The 12,931-nt window shown below is 43.5% G+C and overlaps 6 non-coding genes across 6 annotated transcripts; all 6 read left to right on the plus strand.

Annotated features, from left to right (window-relative positions):
* The first annotated feature begins 383 nt into the window (after positions 1–383).
* LOC141205353 (U2 spliceosomal RNA) lies at positions 384–574 on the plus strand. The gene has a single exon (XR_012276120.1). It is a non-coding gene; the product is annotated as a U2 spliceosomal RNA (small nuclear RNA).
* Positions 575–1,695: 1,121 nt separating this feature from the next.
* On the plus strand, positions 1,696–1,886 carry LOC141205298 (U2 spliceosomal RNA). Its single transcript, XR_012276066.1, has one exon. It is a non-coding gene; the product is annotated as a U2 spliceosomal RNA (small nuclear RNA).
* A 1,121-nt stretch (positions 1,887–3,007) lies between these two features.
* LOC141205299 (U2 spliceosomal RNA) lies at positions 3,008–3,198 on the plus strand. Its single transcript, XR_012276067.1, has one exon. It is a non-coding gene; the product is annotated as a U2 spliceosomal RNA (small nuclear RNA).
* Positions 3,199–4,321: 1,123 nt separating this feature from the next.
* Positions 4,322–4,512, plus strand: LOC141205354 (U2 spliceosomal RNA). Its single transcript, XR_012276121.1, has one exon. It is a non-coding gene; the product is annotated as a U2 spliceosomal RNA (small nuclear RNA).
* A 1,121-nt stretch (positions 4,513–5,633) lies between these two features.
* On the plus strand, positions 5,634–5,824 carry LOC141205372 (U2 spliceosomal RNA). The gene has a single exon (XR_012276139.1). It is a non-coding gene; the product is annotated as a U2 spliceosomal RNA (small nuclear RNA).
* A 1,115-nt stretch (positions 5,825–6,939) lies between these two features.
* On the plus strand, positions 6,940–7,130 carry LOC141205300 (U2 spliceosomal RNA). The gene has a single exon (XR_012276068.1). It is a non-coding gene; the product is annotated as a U2 spliceosomal RNA (small nuclear RNA).
* The last annotated feature ends 5,801 nt before the right edge of the window (positions 7,131–12,931 follow it).

A 12,931-nucleotide genomic window follows, 5' to 3' on the forward strand; every position in this document is an offset into this window, starting at 1 on the left:
CACAGCAGCAGCCACCTTCAGTCTGCTGCTGGACAGCCAGCAGCAGCAGCAGCAGGAGAGGTAATTAATCAGCAACCCTCCTGCTAAGGGTAGACAGCTGCTCGTTCCACCCCCCCCCCCCCCGCCTTAATTGGTTCTCCTCCCTTCCAATGGTGTTGAGGCGGGTGGGAACAGCCGGGGGTTGAGGGTACTGTGCTAAAAGAGGTGGAGTTATGCAGATCTAAAACGCGTGGATTGCAGCAGCAGCAAGCCGAAAAGTGCAGGCATGTGAGGGATCTAGAGGTTGACAGCATGTCTTCTTAACGGGAGTCCAGGTGGCCATCTCCACAAATGGACTTTTCAGAATCCTTGGGTGGCACCGTAGTCGGAAACCAATTCTGGTTATCGCTTCTCGGCCTTTTGGCTAAGATCAAGTGTAGTATCTGTTCTTATCAGTTTAATATCTGATACGTCCCCTATCTGGGGACCATATATTAAATGGATTTTTAGAACAGGGAGATGGAAAAAGAGCTTGCTCTGTCCACTCCACGCATTGACCTGGTATTGCAGTATCTCCAGGACTGGTGCACCCCTTCTTTAATGCAGTTTCTAAAATCAGAAAGAATTGAATTCAATGCTTTTTGTTCATTTTGCTTGTTTGTCGGATTTTGGGATGGACTCTTTGGCTTTGCTTTTCTTCTCCTCATTGGATTTTTCATGTTAAAAGTTGCAGAAGCCAGATGACAAGCTCATTTTGGTTCAACTTCAGCAACTGTGCATTGCATTGCCATGTAATGTAATGTAATGCAATGCCAGCTATCTAGCTCTCCCTCTATACTTCCTTTTGGATAAACAGACATATTAGGCAAGCATTTTGGAGCTTTCACCTAAATAACTACAGGTGGTGAGATAAGCTGCACAATATAATTGACCTTTCAGTATATTGTTGCACACACACCATCTATTTAGCAAATGCCCTTGTTATCAACAGCAGCCTTTTAAACTCACCTGAGCTAACAGGTATGTGAGCTGGTTACTCTGCTGCGCTTAAAATTTCTTTTTTGGTTTGCTACAATGCCTTTTCTGAAACGTTGTCTCCCTCTGCTGGAACACTGACTTCTTTCATTTAATGCCTGCAGACTATAAAAGAGAAACCAACCCAAAAAGTTTGGTTGATTAGTCTGTGGCATTCTTTTAAACTGTTGCTTATGGCGGTCTCTGTGAGCTTCTCAGTGACATTCAGCCATCCAGGTATCCCGCCTGCAGTAGACGGAATGTGGCAATGGAACGCTGGCTGCGCGTGTCATAATAGGCTCTGAGCCTTTATATACCTGCGCACAGCAGCAGCCACCTTCAGTCTGCTGCTGGACAGCCAGCAGCAGCAGCAGCAGGAGAGGTAATTAATCAGCAACCCTCCTGCTAAGGGTAGACAGCTGCTCGTTCCACCCCCCCCCGCGCCTTAATTGGTTCTCCTCCCTTCCAACGGTGTTGAGGCGGGTGGGAACAGCCGGGGGATGAGGGTACTGTGCTAAAGGAGGTGGAGTTATGCAGATCTAAAACGCGTGGATTGCAGCAGCAGCAAGCCGAAAAGTGCAGGCATGTGAGGGATCTAGAGGTTGACAGCATGTCTTCTTAACGGGAGTCCAGGTGGCCATCTCCACAAATGGACTTTTCAGAATCCTTGGGTGGCACCGTAGTCGGAAACCAATTCTGGTTATCGCTTCTCGGCCTTTTGGCTAAGATCAAGTGTAGTATCTGTTCTTATCAGTTTAATATCTGATACGTCCCCTATCTGGGGACCATATATTAAATGGATTTTTAGAACAGGGAGATGGAAAAAGAGCTTGCTCTGTCCACTCCACGCATTGACCTGGTATTGCAGTATCTCCAGGACCGGTGCACCCCTTCTTTAATGCAGTTTCTAAAATCAGAAAGAATTGAATTCAATGGTTTTTTGTTCATTTTGCTTGTTTGTCGGATTTTGGGATGGACTCTTTGGCTTTGCTTTTCTTCTCCTCATTGGATTTTTCATGTTAAAAGTTGCAGAAGCCAGATGACAAGCTCATTTTGGTTCAACTTCAGCAACTGTGCATTGCATTGCCATGTAATGTAATGTAATGCAATGCTATCTATCTAGCTCTCCCTCTATACTTCCTTTTGGATAAACAGACATATTAGGCAAGCATTTTGGAGCTTTCACCTAAATAACTACAGGTGGTGAGATAAGCTGCACAATATAATTGACCTTTCAGTATATTGTTGCACACACACCATCTATTTAGCAAATGCCCTTGTTATCAACAGCAGCCTTTTAAACTCACCTGAGCTAACAGGTATGTGAGCTGGTTACTCTGCTGCGCTTAAAATTTCTTTTTTGGTTTGCTACAATGCCTTTTCTGAAACGTTGTCTCCCTCTGCTGGAACACTGACTTCTTTCATTTAATGCCTGCAGACTATAAAAGAGAAACCAACCCAAAAAGTTTGGTTGATTAGTCTGTGGCATTCTTTTAAACTGTTGCTTATGGCGGTCTCTGTGAGCTTCTCAGTGACATTCAGCCATCCAGGTATCCCGCCTGCAGTAGACGGAATGTGGCAATGGAACGCTGGCTGCGCGTGTCATAATAGGCTCTGAGCCTTTATATACCTGCGCACAGCAGCAGCCACCTTCAGTCTGCTGCTGGACAGCCAGCAGCAGCAGCAGCAGGAGAGGTAATTAATCAGCAACCCTCCAGCTAAGGGTAGACAGCTGCTCGTTCCACCCCCCCCCCGCCTTAATTGGTTCTCCTCCCTTCCAACGGTGTTGAGGCGGGTGGGAACAGCCGGGGGTTGAGGGTACTGTGCTAAAAGAGGTGGAGTTATGCAGATCTAAAACGCGTGGATTGCAGCAGCAGCAAGCCGAAAAGTGCAGGCATGTGAGGGATCTAGAGGTTGACAGCATGTCTTCTTAACGGGAGTCCAGGTGGCCATCTCCACAAATGGACTTTTCAGAATCCTTGGGTGGCACCGTAGTCGGAAACCAATTCTGGTTATCGCTTCTCGGCCTTTTGGCTAAGATCAAGTGTAGTATCTGTTCTTATCAGTTTAATATCTGATACGTCCCCTATCTGGGGACCATATATTAAATGGATTTTTAGAACAGGGAGATGGAAAAAGAGCTTGCTCTGTCCACTCCACGCATTGACCTGGTATTGCAGTATCTCCAGGACCGGTGCACCCCTTCTTTAATGCAGTTTCTAAAATCAGAAAGAATTGAATTCAATGCTTTTTGTTCATTTTGCTTGTTTGTCGGATTTTGGGATGGACTCTTTGGCTTTGCTTTTCTTCTCCTCATTGGATTTTTCATGTTAAAAGTTGCAGAAGCCAGATGACAAGCTCATTTTGGTTCAACTTCAGCAACTGTGCATTGCATTGCCATGTAATGTAATGTAATGCAATGCTATCTATCTAGCTCTCCCTCTATACTTCCTTTTGGATAAACAGACATATTAGGCAAGCATTTTGGAGCTTTCACCTAAATAACTACAGGTGGTGAGATAAGCTGCACAATATAATTGACCTTTCAGTATATTGTTGCACACACACCATCTATTTAGCAAATGCCCTTGTTATCAACAGCAGCCTTTTAAACTCACCTGAGCTAACAGGTATGTGAGCTGGTTACTCTGCTGCGCTTAAAATTTCTTTTTTGGTTTGCTACAATGCCTTTTCTGAAACGTTGTCTCCCTCTGCTGGAACACTGACTTCTTTCATTTAATGCCTGCAGACTATAAAAGAGAAACCAACCCAAAAAGTTTGGTTGATTAGTCTGTGGCATTCTTTTAAACTGTTGCTTATGGCGGTCTCTGTGAGCTTCTCAGTGACATTCAGCCATCCAGGTATCCCGCCTGCAGTAGACGGAATGTGGCAATGGAACGCTGGCTGCGCGTGTCATAATAGGCTCTGAGCCTTTATATACCTGCGCACAGCAGCAGCCACCTTCAGTCTGCTGCTGGACAGCCAGCAGCAGCAGCAGCAGGAGAGGTAATTAATCAGCAACCCTCCTGCTAAGGGTAGACAGCTGCTCGTTCCACCCCCCCCCCCCCGCCTTAATTGGTTCTCCTCCCTTCCAACGGTGTTGAGGCGGGTGGGAACAGCCGGGGGTTGAGGGTACTGTGCTAAAAGAGGTGGAGTTATGCAGATCTAAAACGCGTGGATTGCAGCAGCAGCAAGCCGAAAAGTGCAGGCATGTGAGGGATCTAGAGGTTGACAGCATGTCTTCTTAACGGGAGTCCAGGTGGCCATCTCCACAAATGGACTTTTCAGAATCCTTGGGTGGCACCGTAGTCGGAAACCAATTCTGGTTATCGCTTCTCGGCCTTTTGGCTAAGATCAAGTGTAGTATCTGTTCTTATCAGTTTAATATCTGATACGTCCCCTATCTGGGGACCATATATTAAATGGATTTTTAGAACAGGGAGATGGAAAAAGAGCTTGCTCTGTCCACTCCACGCATTGACCTGGTATTGCAGTATCTCCAGGACTGGTGCACCCCTTCTTTAATGCAGTTTCTAAAATCAGAAAGAATTGAATTCAATGCTTTTTGTTCATTTTGCTTGTTTGTCGGATTTTGGGATGGACTCTTTGGCTTTGCTTTTCTTCTCCTCATTGGATTTTTCATGTTAAAAGTTGCAGAAGCCAGATGACAAGCTCATTTTGGTTCAACTTCAGCAACTGTGCATTGCATTGCCATGTAATGTAATGTAATGCAATGCTATCTATCTAGCTCTCCCTCTATACTTCCTTTTGGATAAACAGACATATTAGGCAAGCATTTTGGAGCTTTCACCTAAATAACTACAGGTGGTGAGATAAGCTGCACAATATAATTGACCTTTCAGTATATTGTTGCACACACACCATCTATTTAGCAAATGCCCTTGTTATCAACAGCAGCCTTTTAAACTCACCTGAGCTAACAGGTATGTGAGCTGGTTACTCTGCTGCGCTTAAAATTTCTTTTTTGGTTTGCTACAATGCCTTTTCTGAAACGTTGTCTCCCTCTGCTGGAACACTGACTTCTTTCATTTAATGCCTGCAGACTATAAAAGAGAAACCAACCCAAAAAGTTTGGTTGATTAGTCTGTGGCATTCTTTTAAACTGTTGCTTATGGCGGTCTCTGTGAGCTTCTCAGTGACATTCAGCCATCCAGGTATCCCGCCTGCAGTAGACGGAATGTGGCAATGGAACGCTGGCTGCGCGTGTCATAATAGGCTCTGAGCCTTTATATACCTGCGCACAGCAGCAGCCACCTTCAGTCTGCTGCTGGACAGCCAGCAGCAGCAGCAGCAGGAGAGGTAATTAATCAGCAACCCTCCTGCTAAGGGTAGACAGCTGCTCGTTCCACCCCCCCCCCCGCCTTAATTGGTTCTCCTCCCTTCCAACGGTGTTGAGGCGGGTGGGAACAGCCGGGGGTTGAGGGTACTGTGCTAAAAGAGGTGGAGTTATGCAGATCTAAAACGCGTGGATTGCAGCAGCAGCAAGCCGAAAAGTGCAGGCATGTGAGGGATCTAGAGGTTGACAGCATGTCTTCTTAACGGGAGTCCAGGTGGCCATCTCCACAAATGGACTTTTCAGAATCCTTGGGTGGCACCGTAGTCGGAAACCAATTCTGGTTATCGCTTCTCGGCCTTTTGGCTAAGATCAAGTGTAGTATCTGTTCTTATCAGTTTAATATCTGATACGTCCCCTATCTGGGGACCATATATTAAATGGATTTTTAGAACAGGGAGATGGAAAAAGAGCTTGCTCTGTCCACTCCACGCTTTGACCTGGTATTGCAGTATCTCCAGGACCGGTGCACCCCTTCTTTAATGCAGTTTCTAAAATCAGAAAGAATTGAATTCAATGCTTTTTGTTCATTTTGCTTGTTTGTCGGATTTTGGGATGGACTCTTTGGCTTTGCTTTTCTTCTCCTCATTGGATTTTTCATGTTAAAAGTTGCAGAAGCCAGATGACAAGCTCATTTTGGTTCAACTTCAGCAACTGTGCATTGCATTGCCATGTAATGTAATGTAATGCAATGCTATCTATCTAGCTCTCCCTCTATACTTCCTTTTGGATAAACAGACATATTAGGCAAGCATTTTGGAGCTTTCACCTAAATAACTACAGGTGGTGAGATAAGCTGCACAATATAATTGACCTTTCAGTATATTGTTGCACACACACCATCTATTTAGCAAATGCCCTTGTTATCAACAGCAGCCTTTTAAACTCACCTGAGCTAACAGGTATGTGAGCTGGTTACTCTGCTGCGCTTAAAATTTCTTTTTTGGTTTGCTACAATGCCTTTTCTGAAACGTTGTCTCCCTCTGCTGGAACACTGACTTCTTTCATTTAATGCCTGCAGACTATAAAAGAGAAACCAACCCAAAAAGTTTGGTTGATTAGTCTGTGGCATTCTTTTAAACTGTTGCTTATGGCGGTCTCTGTGAGCTTCTCAGTGACATTCAGCCATCCAGGTATCCCGCCTGCAGTAGACGGAATGTGGCAATGGAACGCTGGCTGCGCGTGTCATAATAGGCTCTGAGCCTTGATATACCTGCGCACAGCAGCAGCCACCTTCAGTCTGCTGCTGGACAGCCAGCAGCAGCAGGAGAGGTAATTAATCAGCAACCCTCCTGCTAAGGGTAGACAGCTGCTCGTTCCACCCCCCCCCCCGCCTTAATTGGTTCTCCTCCCTTCCAACGGTGTTGAGGCGGGTGGGAACAGCCGGGGGTTGAGGGTACTGTGCTAAAAGAGGTGGAGTTATGCAGATCTAAAACGCGTGGATTGCAGCAGCAGCAAGCCGAAAAGTGCAGGCATGTGAGGGATCTAGAGGTTGACAGCATGTCTTCTTAACGGGAGTCCAGGTGGCCATCTCCACAAATGGACTTTTCAGAATCCTTGGGTGGCACCGTAGTCGGAAACCAATTCTGGTTATCGCTTCTCGGCCTTTTGGCTAAGATCAAGTGTAGTATCTGTTCTTATCAGTTTAATATCTGATACGTCCCCTATCTGGGGACCATATATTAAATGGATTTTTAGAACAGGGAGATGGAAAAAGAGCTTGCTCTGTCCACTCCACGCATTGACCTGGTATTGCAGTATCTCCAGGACCGGTGCACCCCTTCTTTAATGCAGTTTCTAAAATCAGAAAGAATTGAATTCAATGCTTTTTGTTCATTTTGCTTGTTTGTCGGATTTTGGGATGGACTCTTTGGCTTTGCTTTTCTTCTCCTCATTGGATTTTTCATGTTAAAAGTTGCAGAAGCCAGATGACAAGCTCATTTTGGTTCAACTTCAGCAACTGTGCATTGCATTGCCATGTAATGTAATGTAATGCAATGCTATCTATCTAGCTCTCCCTCTATACTTCCTTTTGGATAAACAGACATATTAGGCAAGCATTTTGGAGCTTTCACCTAAATAACTACAGGTGGTGAGATAAGCTGCACAATATAATTGACCTTTCAGTATATTGTTGCACACACACCATCTATTTAGCAAATGCCCTTGTTATCAACAGCAGCCTTTTAAACTCACCTGAGCTAACAGGTATGTGAGCTGGTTACTCTGCTGCGCTTAAAATTTCTTTTTTGGTTTGCTACAATGCCTTTTCTGAAACGTTGTCTCCCTCTGCTGGAACACTGACTTCTTTCATTTAATGCCTGCAGACTATAAAAGAGAAACCAACCCAAAAAGTTTGGTTGATTAATCTGTGGCATTCTTTTAAACTGTTGCTTATGGCGGTCTCTGTGAGCTTCTCAGTGACATTCAGCCATCCAGGTATCCCGCCTGCAGTAGACGGAATGTGGCAATGGAACGCTGGCTGCGCGTGTCATAATAGGCTCTGAGCCTTTATATACCTGCGCACAGCAGCAGCCACCTTCAGTCTGCTGCTGGACAGCCAGCAGCAGCAGCAGCAGGAGAGGTAATTAATCAGCAACCCTCCTGCTAAGGGTAGACAGCTGCTCGTTCCACCCCCCCCCGCCTTAATTGGTTCTCCTCCCTTCCAACGGTGTTGAGGCGGGTGGGAACAGCCGGGGGTTGAGGGTACTGTGCTAAAAGAGGTGGAGTTATGCAGATCTAAAACGCGTGGATTGCAGCAGCAGCAAGCCGAAAAGTGCAGGCATGTGAGGGATCTAGAGGTTGACAGCATGTCTTCTTAACGGGAGTCCAGGTGGCCATCTCCACAAATGGACTTTTCAGAATCCTTGGGTGGCACCGTAGTCGGAAACCAATTCTGGTTATCGCTTCTCGGCCTTTTGGCTGAGACCAAGTGCTTCACAGCAGGAGGTTTCAGTTGAAGGGCACTCAGGTACCCCTCTCCTTGGCCTGGCAGGATCGTCCACTTCGGTGGGCTTCACCTGCCTGCTGCTATTAGGGAGAGGGATTAGTCCTAGGGTAACGGGCAGCGATCCCCCAGCCTTCAGGTGCTTTATCACAAAGCTCTGAAGGCGCAGATTGCAGGCGGTTGCAATTTGCATTTTGTTGCGCCATACCATGGAGGTTGACCCCAACCTCGTGCCTCTATATGCGAGGCTCAAGAACACCATAAGGGTCCGCTTTACGGCTGGTGGTTCCGATATGCGGAATCTGGGATATGTAGTCCAGGACGTGCTTGAGAAACTGCTCCACGTCAGAACCAACGAAATCCTTTCTATCCAGGATTATCCTCGACGTGGAGACTATGATGTAACCTTTACTGGCGAAGGTATTTTCAAAGATGTTTTGTCCAGAGTTAAGTCGGTAGAAAATAGCCCTGGTCTAAAAGGGATTCAGATTATCGAGCACGTCCTGGATGAGGTAAAGATGGTGGTTGTGAAAATCTTCTCACCCTTCATAACGGCACCAGAGGTTATTTCCTTTTTGTCAGTTTATTTTAAAAGTGTGAAATTGATTGGGAAAGTGTTGAATGAGTTTAACATCTGGACCTCAAAATGGAAGTTTTTAGTAAAATGTGAAAGAGACCCAAAATTCCCTGGAGGTGTGAGACTTCCTCCAGCTCGATTTAAAATAGGGCAAACTAATGGGGATTTTTTTTTCTCAGGAATGCCACTTTTCTGTAGGTATTGTGGTCTCTATGGGCACTCTAAGGATAGTTGTGGTGCCACTTGTAGAAATTGTGCCAGTACTGAACATGACACAAAGGAGTGCCCAAATGAAAAAAAATGCTCTTTTTGTCGGACACCTGGTCATTTCTATTTTTCTTGCCCTCACAGGTTAAGAGAGGATGAACAAAAACAAAAGGAGAAGTCCAAGACATCCGGGAATGGACGGGCCAATCAGACCACCCCTCAGGAGGAGGAACAGCAACCTGGAGCCTCGGGAGGTGATAAGGGCGCTTCGACTAGTAACAATCCCTCCGAGTCAATGACAGGTAACTCACAGGAGTCCAGGAGCTGGCTGAAAGACCATAAGGAGGCTAAAAGGAAGGCTGAGAAAGATCATAAAGGGGCGGTCGGTAAGGCCAAAAAAGAGCGCCAAAAGGCTGACACCGAGCCCAAAATTCCCACTGGGTCTCACGAGAGCGAGGGCGGTACGTGGCATTTGGTGAGGTCTCATAATAAGAAAAAGAATGGTTCCGTGGAGGTGGCTAATAGGGAGGAGATGGATACATCCCCTCACGGGGGTGTAGACTCTGGAATCCCGAGGTCCCGGGGCTCTGCTGCCCCAGGTGGGGCCCCGAACCTGGCTGCCTCCAGGGACTCTGAGGCTCCGCCATGTGCGCAGCCTGCCCCTGTGTTACGACCCTCTGCGGGTCAGCAGGGGAGTGCGGAGCCTCTCGGAGACCCACCTGACGAGGACCTAAATGGTCAGCCTATGGAGACCCAGTGTAACCTTTCTCTCAATATCCTTCCGAGCTACACCCCAGTAGCGTCGGGTCTTAATTTAAGTGAATGTTCCTTCTCCGATGATGAAGACTCTTTGATAACGGTGGATTCAGAAGAGGGCGTTGGTGAAAGTCCAAGTGGTCTGATCCGTCCATCGGATAGGTAAAGTCCAGTTTTTGTTTCTTCCTAACCATTTGTTATGATGGCTGACATTAGTGGTGTTTCCCTCAATGTGAGAGGCATAGGATCCAAGACCAGAAGAGCTACTGTTTTACATTTTTTAACCTGTTTTACAGCTTCTGTTTTCTTTTTACAAGAATGTCATATCCCTCATAAGATTTCTTACAAAAAATATAAGGAAGAGTGGAAACATGGTCCATCGGTCTGGTCTGGATCAAATGCAACCGGATCAGCCGGGGTAGCTATACTTTTTAAGGGAAATGTGTCTATTGATTTTATCCAAGATATTTTACCGGGTCGTATTCTTTTAGTTAAGGCTTTTATTGATGGCACAAGATGGCAGTTTTTAAATTTTTATGGGTCACCTGATAAAAATGAAAGGGCTGATATGCTGGAAATTTTACCTTTATTTATTAACATTTCTGAACCTTTTATCCTGGCAGGTGATTTTAATTGTATTTTAAAAGGCGAAAGCCGACGCTCCGGTTCCGTGAGTAGAAATTATGACAAAACGTCTGGAATGTTAAGCAATATTATAAATGATTGTAAATTAACTGATGTGTATAAAGAATGTAACAAGGATAGCCCTATAGACGCTGGTTTCACCTGGAGCAATTCTACATGTAGCTCCAGGATAGATTTTGTTTTAGGTTCAGAAAAAATACTGCCAGTGAAATGTGAAGTTTTAACTAATATTCTCTCAGATCACAAGGTTTTATCTTTTAGAGTGAGGATTAATGGAAAGAAGAAATGTGGTAAGAAATCTTGGAAATTGAATGTGTCCCTTTTAAAAGATCCACAAATTTTATCGGATTTTATTGAGTTTTATGTAAAGTGTAGAAAAAGGAAAAACCCCAATATTTCTTTTAGCTCCTGGTGGGATAGAATGAAAATAAGCATTAAAGATTTCTTTATTAAGAAAAGCATACAAAAAGCTAAAGAAAAGTTTGAGATCTATAATTTTCTTAATATCAGGTTACAGACATTGTACAAATTCAAAGACAATGGTCTGGATGTAGGTAATGATATATTGAGTCTTAAAGGAGAAATTTCAAAGTGGTTGGAACAAAAAGGAAAAGAACTGATTTTTCGTTCAAAGGTAAAACACGTAGAAGAGGATGAGACTTGTTCCAGGTATTTTTTTAAGAAAAACAAACAGGCAAAAACAATAATTGATAACATAGATGGAGATAATAATATCAACGTTATATTGGATAAGGTAAATGTCTATTTTAATGATCTTTTTAATGTAAAAACTGTAGACCATGATTTAATACACACTTTCCTGGGGGAGATCAAGTCCACCCTAGATGCTGATGCCCAAAGTTTTTTATCCCAACCTCTAGTTGAGGAAGAGATTTTAGAAACCATGAAGAGTTTTAAAAATGGTAAAGTGCCGGGCCCTGATGGTATCCCCATAGAGTTTTATATAAGTTTTTATGATATTTTAAAAGATGATTTGTTTAATTTGTTTTCCGAAGTTTTTAATAATAAGGTTTTACTCAACTCATGGAAGAAAGGTGAGGTATCACTACTATACAAAAAAGGTGACAAAACGGATCTTAAAAACTGGAGGCCGATAACTCTTTTAAATAGTGATTACAAAATTATGGCTAAGATCTGTGCAAATCGGTTGAAAAAGGTGATACATAAAGTAATTCATGCAAATCAGGTATGCGGGGTACCTGGGCGTAGTATCTGGGACAATTTAAACCTGGTGAAAGATTGTATTGAAGATGTAAAAACCAGAAAGACAAAGATGTCAATCCTAGCGGTGGATTTTGAGAAAGCTTTTGACCGCGTGTCTCATTTTTATCTTTTTAAAGTTTTAGAAAAAATGGGCATTCCGGGTGGGTTTTTATTGTCTCTTAAAGCTTTTTATAATGATTGTACGAGTAAGATTTTAGTTAATGGTTTTAAAACAAAAGAGGTAGTTTTAAAATCAGGGGTGAAGCAGGGTTGCCCTTTGTCCCCCCTGCTTTTTATATGTGCTATAGAACCCCTTTTATGTACAATACGCCAGGATAAGCAAATATGTGGAGTACCCTTACCCGGAGGGAACGGTCTACAAGTTAAAGTTGTAAGCTATATGGATGATGTAGCAGTGTTTGGATGTGATGTACCTTCAATACAAAAAACGATAAGCCAAATTCAGTCTTTTTGTACAGTTTCCGGTTTTAAAATTAATCTTACTAAATGTAATATTTTAAATGTCGGGGGGATGAGTTTACATGATGTACCAATTGCAGTTACAGATTCCATTACTATTTTAGGTGTTTCTTTTAATGAATCTAATAATGGTTTTAATAGCTGGGATGCGGCAGCACAGAAAATTAATCAGAAAATCTGCATGTGGAATATGAGAAAGCTGTCAATGGAAGGTAAAGTTCTGATTGTAAAAATGGTGATATTACCTATCCTGTTATATCTTAGTTTGGTGTTCCCCCCTCCTACAAATTTGTTGAAACGAATTACAAAAGTATGTTTTACCTTTTTTTGGGGCTCAAAAATGGAGAAACTAAAAAGAGAAATTGTGACAAAGCCAAAGGTTAAAGGTGGGAAAGATTTCCCTGTTTTAGATAAGTTTCTTTTAATACATTTTTTCTGTTTCTGTTTTAAAACCCTTTTTAAAGATAATTACCTTTCCTATTTTATGCGTTTTAACACTGGTTTTCTCATGAGAAGGTTTGGTTGGTTTGAAACGGTTTTATCCTTTCCTTATGCTTTTAACCTACCTGCACATTATGAGATTTTAAAGAAAATTATTCTTGATTTTAATTTGAATAAGAAACAGACAGGGGATCTATGTAACAGCAAGACACTACTCAAACAAATTAGTACTGATGTGACGTTGTGTGATATTGAACGTTATGATGATGACAAAACTGTACACATATGGAAAATGATTAACGCCCCT

The sequence above is a fragment of the Phyllobates terribilis genome, unplaced genomic scaffold, assembly GCF_046119375.1.
Source record: "Phyllobates terribilis strain yellow unplaced genomic scaffold, ASM4611937v1 Scaffold_138__1_contigs__length_4804227, whole genome shotgun sequence".
Lineage (NCBI taxonomy): Eukaryota > Metazoa > Chordata > Amphibia > Anura > Dendrobatidae > Phyllobates > Phyllobates terribilis.